The sequence below is a fragment of the Mus caroli genome, unplaced genomic scaffold, assembly GCF_978045245.1.
Source record: "Mus caroli unplaced genomic scaffold, Mus_caroli_1 scaffold_31, whole genome shotgun sequence".
Lineage (NCBI taxonomy): Eukaryota > Metazoa > Chordata > Mammalia > Rodentia > Muridae > Mus > Mus caroli.
Window position 1 is genome coordinate 3,156,032 of NW_028227286.1, and position 9,517 is coordinate 3,165,548.

At 31.9% G+C, this 9,517-nt stretch overlaps 1 pseudogene; it reads right to left on the reverse strand.

Annotated features, from left to right (window-relative positions):
• Positions 1–1,862: 1,862 nt before the first annotated feature.
• LOC146999989 (NADH dehydrogenase [ubiquinone] flavoprotein 2, mitochondrial pseudogene) lies at positions 1,863–8,596 on the reverse strand (annotated as a pseudogene).
• Between the last annotated feature and the right edge of the window lie 921 nt (positions 8,597–9,517).

The window sequence follows — 9,517 nt, forward strand, 5'->3', positions numbered from 1 at the left end:
ATAATTTTGGGTCATTAATATAAACTTTATTTCTGTCTGTAAAGATTTAAAACATAGTTTCAACAAAATATATATGTTAGAATGTTGATATATGCAGGTGATATTGACAATGGATCTAGAAGTCAAAATTAAGACTCCCAACAGCTAGAGATGTACTTATCCAATGTTGTGAGCTGCCTGATATAGGTGCACTGAACAGAACTTGGTACCCTAAATTAGCATAATGCATGAGTCACTAATGGGTCTTCTCCGTATCCCTTCTTTAAAAAGTAAGTTAATTAATTTAACTTTACATTTAACTAATTATTAATTTAGTTTTACATTGTTATTCAGTGCATGTGGGTTGTGCTTATGCAGAAGTCAGAGGAAAATTTGTGATTCCATTCTAGCGTATAGATTGTAGCATCCAGGGATCAAGTGCAGTACTCCAGGATTAGCAGCAAGCACCTTTAATCACTGTGCCTTCCTTCCAACCCTATTTAATATTTAAATTACTAAAGAATATATACCAAAAAATAAACTATTCAAAGTCATATTAATGGTAACTACAGACAAGAGCAGTTCAACTTGGATAAAGCATAGCTCTCACTATTTACATGGTGTCCTGAAAATAATTTTAATTACGAACAAAGCAACAATTATACTTCAGTGGATTTCTAATTTTGCTTTCTGCAGTGGTTTGAATAAGAATGACACCTGTCTCGAAAAACCAAAAAAAAAAAAAAAAAAAAGAAAAGAATGACACCTGTGGGCTCATGTATTCCAGTGCTTGGTCATAAGGGAATGGCACTACTTCAGAGAAATTAGAAGATGTGGCCTTGTACTAGTAGGTGAGGCCTTGTAGGAGGAAATATGACCTTGTCGGTGAAAGAATGTCAGATCAGTGCCAGTGTCTTATTCTTGCTGGTCCCTGTGAATCCAGTAATAGAATCCTCAGTGACTTCACCAGCACCTGTGTCTGCATGCCACCAGGCTACCCTCCATAATGACAGTGGACTGTAAGCAAATCACTCTTGAATGTTTTTCTTCACAGAGATAGAACACTGAAGAGATCACTTCCTCTGGTATTCTACCTGAAAACTTCTGCATTTCTTTTCCAGCCTTGCTCACAATTGTTAGCAAATGGACTGGACTTTAACCTACTTCTTTAATTTGTCTGAATTATCATATCACTCCTGGATCTTATCACATGGCTCAAATTCATTGCTACTTCAGGAAGATGCCCTTGTGCAAGGTTCCATATTCTCATTTCAATTTAATACATAATTTTATAAGTTTTACCATCTAAAATTTTTTCTTTATAGTCTAAGTGTTTCAGGAAACTAGGTATTATTATTTTATAGATTCATTTACAATGAAAAGGGATTTTTTTCTTGTAAAAGCCTTACATATTTCTGATGAATAGTCAAATTATAAATGCCAGTCTTGGAAGGCAGCAAATGAGAACAATATTGAATGAATATGTGATTAGAGAAATATAAAATTAGCACTTTAATTTATTTGAGCTATAATGAGTAATATGTGGCTGACTTTTTTCCCATTTTAAATTCAGTGGCTCTTAATAATAAAATGAAATAAAAGCTGTATATTTTTATCTGCCATCAGGGTCTTTCTGTTATATTCTATCAGTGAATCACTAATGCTCTGACCCTGTGTAATGGCTTTCACTACTGTTCCTTTTAAAGCACCAATTGGTGATAATACTCTATCATAGCAGATCATGAAAACCAATTATTAAAGGAAAAGAATTCACCAAGCAAAATGCATAACTGGAAGTACTAGGAAAATAAAGAGGATTTTTAAAAAAATGTAAATAATTTCATATTTTATTTCTCCAGTGACATCTCTACAGTGAATATAAGTTAAAGTCTTTCTTCTACACCAATGCTAGGTTGTTTGGGTGGTTCAGTCAAAGAAGGAATGCCTCCAGATGGCTCACAATAGAACCAGACACTTCTTGGCCCAGACTTTGGAACTTTCCCAGTTCTGAGTTCATTAGTATTATCTTCAATAACCTTGGTTGTTAGATCCTCATAGAAGTTGTCATTTATTTGAATCATTGGTGCATTTACACATCCTGAAGTATTCACCTTCCATAACAGTGAATAGTTTTTCAGGTGTAGTGCATCTACCTTTTGTTCTAAGCATTCTCTGAAGGGTCTCCAGTCTCTCAGAATCTCAAGCATGCAAAGATACTAGTACATACATGAAACTGGCTTTTGATTATACATTGTATAAAAAGTTTTTACTTTGCATACTCTCATAAGAGGTAGTTCTAAAACTTCTGGCACCTTGTTCAAAGCAGAGAGGAAAAACCTTCTATTCTGCCTTTGTGGTAGATCCAGGACAGGCAGCAGAACTGCTTTATGCCCATCTGGGTAATTTTTTATTACTGCTTCCATTATCTTATACTTTCCTGGTGTAGAATCAAATGGAGTATCTGGGTAATTCTCAGGAGGATTACAATGCACAAATAAGGCTCCTCGCATGTCTTCAAAACATGACTGGCCACAATATTCTCCTATCCTGGCTGCTCAAGGCTGGTTCTGAATGTAAAGAAGATTTTTTATAGTGAAATAGTGTCTGCTAGATCAATAGACAAGTAAATTTATTACACAATTTCAATTACAGTTTTTATAAACTTTACAAGAGAAGCCATAAACCATTTTCAAAATACATGCTGAAAAACTTAAACACCTATATAATTTTTCTTCTAACAAATTTTGAAGATTGTATTGCTTGTATAATATTAGTCTATTTGAACGAGATTTTTAAAAAGTATTTCTCTAGTTATATTACAAAACAAGTATTTCTGTTGTTTTTCAAAAAATATTATTGATTTTGTATTCTAAGTTAAAAGTATCTTATTTAAAATAAGAGTATAATTTTCGAAAAATGCTATTATTCAATTAGATGAATTTTGAGCATAGTTAAATTGTATAGATGCAAATTAATCTTAACATAACTTTATTTCCATTTATGATGTTAATAAACGTGGTACTTTTAAGCAAATACAATGTTAAATAAATTTAGGTTTTAGAGCATATAAATATTATTAATATTATCAAGAATCCCAGTATGTTATATATTATGTTTATTGTAAGTTTTATCAAGAATTAGCATAAAAACTAACATTCATTGAATAGCCATTTAATGTACTATGCAATTTTAACATAAAGTATAATTGACTAATAGTGGTAATTTAAAAATAGATTGATCATTTATTTTCTGTAATCCTTATTTTAATGAAAGTGAACTAGATAGTCACATCTATCATTTCCAGGGTCATGTTTCTTTAGAAAGTCCTAGAATATTCTTTGACATTCATATGTAGAAAATGAAGTGTTACCTCATCTCTTCCTATTTTTATTGAAATTATTATACCGATAAAATACTGGAGAGTTTAAATATCCCCAATCCTGCATGGATCATAAGCTTTAGAAACATTTTCCATAAACTGTCAATGCTGTACTTGAAAATAATCAGCTTACTACCTAAAAGTGTTACAACACTTTGTCTTCCATGGTCCCCCTCTAAAGGCTTTATAACTTGGGTTGAACACATTTCAAAGGTAAGTACTAAGTAATCAACTCCTTTTATTATCCTGGAATATATTCTTGTCATCTGAACATGATTTACTATTTATTTAAAATGTTTCTGGTAGGTTTTCAAGGTTATTTTCACTGGGGGCATCATGATGTGGTTTGTAACTTTTACGAGAGGTATAGTATCTTTCTGCTCTTCTTTTCTTTCTTTCTGTGCTTTGACTTCCACATCTGGAGTTAGTTTTAGAGTGCAATTTGAAACAGGGATCCAATCATTTGTGCATTGTGGCTTGGTCCACACCTGGATCTTGGGGAAATTCAGGCCCAGTATCAGGGTCTGGTGACTCCTTATCTGTCAGTACTCAGAGCTAAAGGATGACAAAGGAAGTTTGGGATGTGTGCTAAGGATCTAGGAACCACTAATTGTCAGTGTCCCAAGCATATGGGTAGCAAAACTTGGGTGGGACATTTGTGGTTTACTTGTTGTTGCCAAGAATTGGATGATATGTAGAGGATTAGACTATGTGTTTGGAATCTGTGCTCCATGCTTTTTATCTAAGCATCTGAATCAGGTAATGTTTAAGCAAATTGTATTAATATCATATATTTTTAATTAGTTTAGAGGTTATGTGACTAAGTTCAAATGATGTTTTTAACAGTGCTGTCCATAAATAAATACTTCAATAACCCTTAGATTGTTAACAAATAGTTCAGTATCTCTACCTTTTTTCTATCCTTCTAGGAGGTAAGTGATCAAAAATATCTATTAAATATAATTAACATAAGCATATACTTTTTAATTAAAGATGATTACTAAATATAATACACAGGTTCATGTATAAGTCCCAGTGACCACAGGACTACATATTAGTGTCACATCCTTTATATAGGAGTATAGACTGAACATAATAATTTGTTTCTAATGAGCAAAATAAAACAAAATGATTGGGTTGCAAAACACTGGGAATTCCACTCCCTTTAGCTGTTACTGAGGCCTTTTTACTTGCTCAGCTCTATGAAATGAACTTCATGTTGTGATGGTTTGTACATGCTCATCTCAGGGAGTGGCACTATTAGAAGTAGGTGTGGTCTTTTTGGATTAGCTGTGTCACTGTGGGTGTAGGCTTTAAGACCCTTATCCTAGAGGACTGTAAGTCAATATTCTGCAAGCAGCCTTCAGATGAAGTTGTAGAACTCTCAGCTCCTCCTAAACCAAGACTGCCCAGACACCGCCATGCTCACTTCTTGATGTAATGTACTAAGTCTCTGAAACAGTAAGCAGCTCCAACTAAATGTTGTCCTTATAAGAGTACCTTGGTCATGTTATCTGTTCATAGAAGTGAAAGTCAAAGAAAGACCCACGTTTTACGATATTCTGTGGCAAGTCTGACACACAGAAAACAGACAGAAGCAACAAGTCAGTGTGTAATTAGTGAGACAGCCTAACAATTTGTAAAAAGTCAGAGGCTACCATGAAAAGGCTATCAAAAAGAAGGATCTTTATAATTAAAATATTAGATTAACAACAGGCTCTGTGAAGGCCAAAAGTAGAACACTCAGAAACTTGAACTCAGAGCTTTGTTCTACTTGCTTTGGGATATGACAGCAATTATGAGCTTATGTCACTAAAATTAAGAATAATTTAATGCATGAGAATAAGTAAATAGTGCACTCAGGATTGTCATAGGGGTTATAAATTGGAAAGGGCAGAAATTCATATTTATAAGTATTAAAAATGACCTTTATGTACTTAGTGTGTTTAGAAACAAACAACTCATTTTTAATGTTTTTTCTTTATTTTTGATAATTTCATATAGGAATACAATGAAGGATGATCACATCTACTTTTCATTTCCCAGTATTTCCCAATACCCATATGTACTCATCAATTCAACCCCATCTACTTCATACTTATGTTTGTTTGAAAGCCCAATAAGTTGAATTATTGCCGCTTAAATGCATATGGATGTGTGGCCATTCATTGGGTCGACCCAACTTACGAGTGGACACATTCTGATTTACAGGCTTCTATTGTATTTTTAGTGTTTTCTTTATTTTTTTTTCTTTTAATGATTTTAGTGTATTTAAGTTTGGGTTTTTAATTTAAGCTTTAATGGACATCAGCCTTGTCTTGGGTGTTCAGGTCAGATGCATGTGATTATTTTGATATATTTATATCTGATAAGAAATGGAAAGAAAGTAATATTGAAAGAAAGAAAGAAAGAAAGAAAGAAAAAGATTGAAAGTGAGAGAGTGAGAGAGAGTGAGAGGAAGGAAGGAAAGAAGGAAGGAAGGAGAGGAGAGTGAGAAATTGATAGATAAAAAAAGAAAAAACAAATAAAGGCAAAACATAAAGAAAAAGAGAGACAGAGAGATAAAGTTAGGAAGGAAGGAGGAAACAGAAAGAAAGAAAGAAAGAAAGAAAGAAAGAAAGAAAGAAAGAAAGAAAGAAAGAAAGAAAGAAAGAAGGAAAGAAGGAAGGAAGGAAGGAAGAAAGAAAGAAAGAAAGAAAGAAAGAAAGAAAGAAAGAAAGAAAGAAAATAAGAGAGGGAAAGGGAGAAAGAGGGAACGATTCAGAGATGGAAACATATGGAGAAAGACAGAATTTATGAAATATACAAAATTAATTAAAAATAAATAAATAAATGAATGAATAAACGTTTTAGGGATATTTCAGCTTTATGTGTATTCGTTTTAGATTTCTATGGTATTATAAAAGGATTTGTAGAGTTTTTGAAAAGTGATTTAGAGTTTCTAGTTTTTTAGGCTTCTATTTTATTTTTAGTTTTTTCTGTTTTTTTTAAAAATGAACTTTAATGATTTTGCAGGAAGCTGGAGAACAGTAAGATATACAAAGAAAAACCCATATAAAAAACTCAAAAAAAATTAATAAACAGAGGGAGAGAGAGTCAGAGAGAGAAATAGAGAGTGAGAGAAAGTGAGAGAGACTGAGTGAGAGAGAGAGATAGAAAGTTAGAAAGAAAAAAACAAACAAGGAAAGAAAAAGAAAAAAGAAAGAGAGAGATAGAGGAAGGAAAGTAGGAAGAAAGGAAGGAAGAATGGAAGGAAGGAAGGAAGGAAGGAAGGAAGGAAGGAAGGAAGGAAGGAAGGGAGAAAGAATGAAAGGAAGGATGGAAGAGATAGAAAGAAAGAAAGATAGAAAGAAAGAGAGAGAGAAAGAAAGAAAGAAAGAAAGAAGGAAAGGAAGGAAGGAAGGAAGGAAGAAGAAAGAAAGAAAGAAAGAAAGAAAGAAAGAAAGAAAGAAAGAAAGAAAGAAAGAGAAAAGGAGAAAGATTCAGAGATGGAAACATAGGGAGAAAGACAGAATTTATAATATATAAAAAAATAATTTAAAACAAACAAACACACAAACAAATAAATAAATGAATAGATAAATAGATAAACAAATAAATAAATATTTTAGGCAAATTTCGGCTACATGTGTATTCTTTTTAGATTTCTATGGTATTTTAAAAGGATTTGTAGAGTTTTTAGAAAAGTGATTTAGAGTTTCTTGATTTTCAGGATTCTATTGTATTTTTAGTGTTTTCTTTAAATGATTTTAGTGTATTTAAGTTTTGGTTTTTAATTAAAGCTTTAATTGACATCAGCCTTGTCCTGGGTGATCAGATAGGATGCATGGGATTATTTCGATTTATTTATATCTGTTAATAGATAGAAAGAAAGTAATACAGATAGAAACAAAGAAATAAAGAAAAAGAATGAAAGAGAGAGAGTGAGAGGAAGGGAGGAAATAAGGAAGGTAGGAAGGATTGAAGGAAAGATGAAGGAAGGAAAGAAAGAATGAAGGAAAGAGGGTAGAGTGAGAAAAATGATAGAAAAAATAAATAAAGACAAAAAATAAAGAAAAAGAGAGACGAAGAGATAAAGTTAGGAAGGAAGTAGGAAACAGAAAGAAAGAAAGAAAGAAAGAAAGAAAGAAAGAAAGAAAGAAAGAAAGAAGGAAGGAAGGAAGGAAGGAAGGAAGGAAGGAAGGAAGGAAGGAAGGAAAGAAAGAAAGAAAGAAAGAAAGAAAGAAAGAAAGAAAGAAAGAAAGAAAGGGAGAGAGAAAGAAAGAAAGACAGAATTTATTAAATAAATTAGTAATCATAAATAAATAAATAAATAAATAAATAGATATCTTAGGCATATTTTGGCTTATTGTGTATTCTTTACAGATTTCTAGAGTATTTCAAAAGTTTTGTAGAGTCTTTAGTATAGTGATTCAGATTTTCTTGTTTTTCAGGCTTCTAATGATTTTTTTTTTGTTCTGTTTTGTTTTGTTTTGTTTTTTTAATGATGTTACTGTATTTTAGGGTTTCGATTTTAATTTATGCTTTAAGTGATTTCATCTTTTAATGCATTTTACGGTATTTCTTCTAGTTTTGTTGTTGTTGTTGTAATTTTTGTTGTTCTCTTTTTTCCAAAAAAAATTTAGGGTTTTATATTTAGGGTTTCATTGTTTTGGTTTTGCCAGGCAGTGTTGACCATGCCTTTAATTCAAACTATTGAGAGGCAGATGTAAGTGATTTTTTTTTTTTTTTTTTTTTTTTACTTTGAGTTCAGCATGGTCTCTTTAGGATGCTGGAGGACAGTAAGAGATACACAGAAAAACCCAATCTAAAAACCTCAAAAAAAAAAAAAAAAACAGAGGGAGAAAGAGACACAGATAGAGAGAGACACAGAGAGAGAGAGAGAGATAAGGTCAGAGAGAGAGAGAGAGACACACAGAGAGAGAGAGAGAGAGAGAAGGTCAGAGAGAGAGAGAGAGAGAGAGAGAGAGAGAGAGAAGGTCAGAGAGAGAGAGAGAGAGAGAGAGAGAGAGAGAGAGAGAGAGAGAGAAAGAGAAGAAATTTAGAAAGAAAAAAACAAACAAGGAAAGAAAAAGAAAAAAATAAGAAAAAGAGGGAGAGATATAGGAAAGAAGGAAGGAAGGAAGGAAGGAGGGAAGAAAGGAAGCAAGGAAGGAAGGAATGATCGAAGAGAGAGAGAAAGGAAGAAATAAACAAAGAGAGGAAGGGAGAAAGAGAGAAAGAGACAGAAAAAAACATAGGGAAAAAGACAAAATTTATAAAATTTACAAAATTAATTTAAAACAAAAAAACAAACAAACAAACGTTTTAAGGATATTATAGGTTCATGTGTATTCTTTTTTGATTTGTATGGTATTTTAAAAAGATTTGTAGAGTTTTTAGAATAGAGATTTAGAGTTTCTTGATTTTCAGGCTTCTAATGTATTTTTAGTGTTTTCTTTCTTTTTTTTTAATGATTTTAGTGTATTTAAGTGTTTGGGTTTTAAATTAAGGTTTAATTGACTTTAGCCTTTTCCTAGGTGATAAGATAAGATGCATGGGATCAATTCGAAATATTTATATCTTTGTGACAGAGAGAGAAAGTAATATAGAAAAAAACCAAAGAACTAAAAAAAAGAAAGAAAGACAGAGAGAGTGAGAGATAATGATAGGATGGAAGGAAGGAAGGAAGGAAGGAAGGAAGGAAGGAAGGAAGGAAGGAAGGAAGGAAGGAAGGAAGGAAGAATGAAGGAAGGGAGAGTGAGGAAAAGATAGAAAAAAGGTAAAAAAACAAATAAAGACAAGAAATAAAGAGACAGAGAGATAAAGTTAGGAAGAGGGGTGAAAGAGAAAGAAAGAGAGAAAGAGAGAAAGTCAAAATTTATTAAATAAATAATTATGAATATAAATAAATAAATAAATAAATAAATAAATAAATAAATAAATAAATAAATAATATCTTAGGCATGTTTCGGCTTCTTGTGTATTCTTTTCAGATTTCTAGGGTATTTCAAATTTTTTAGGGACTTTAGTATAGTAATTTAGAGTTTCTGGTTTCGAGATTCTAATGTATTTTTTTTTTTGTTCTGTTTTGTTTTGTTTGTTTTTGCTAATTATGTTAGTATACTTTAGGGTTTCGGTTTTAATTTATGCTTTAACTGATTTCATTTTTTGAAGTAT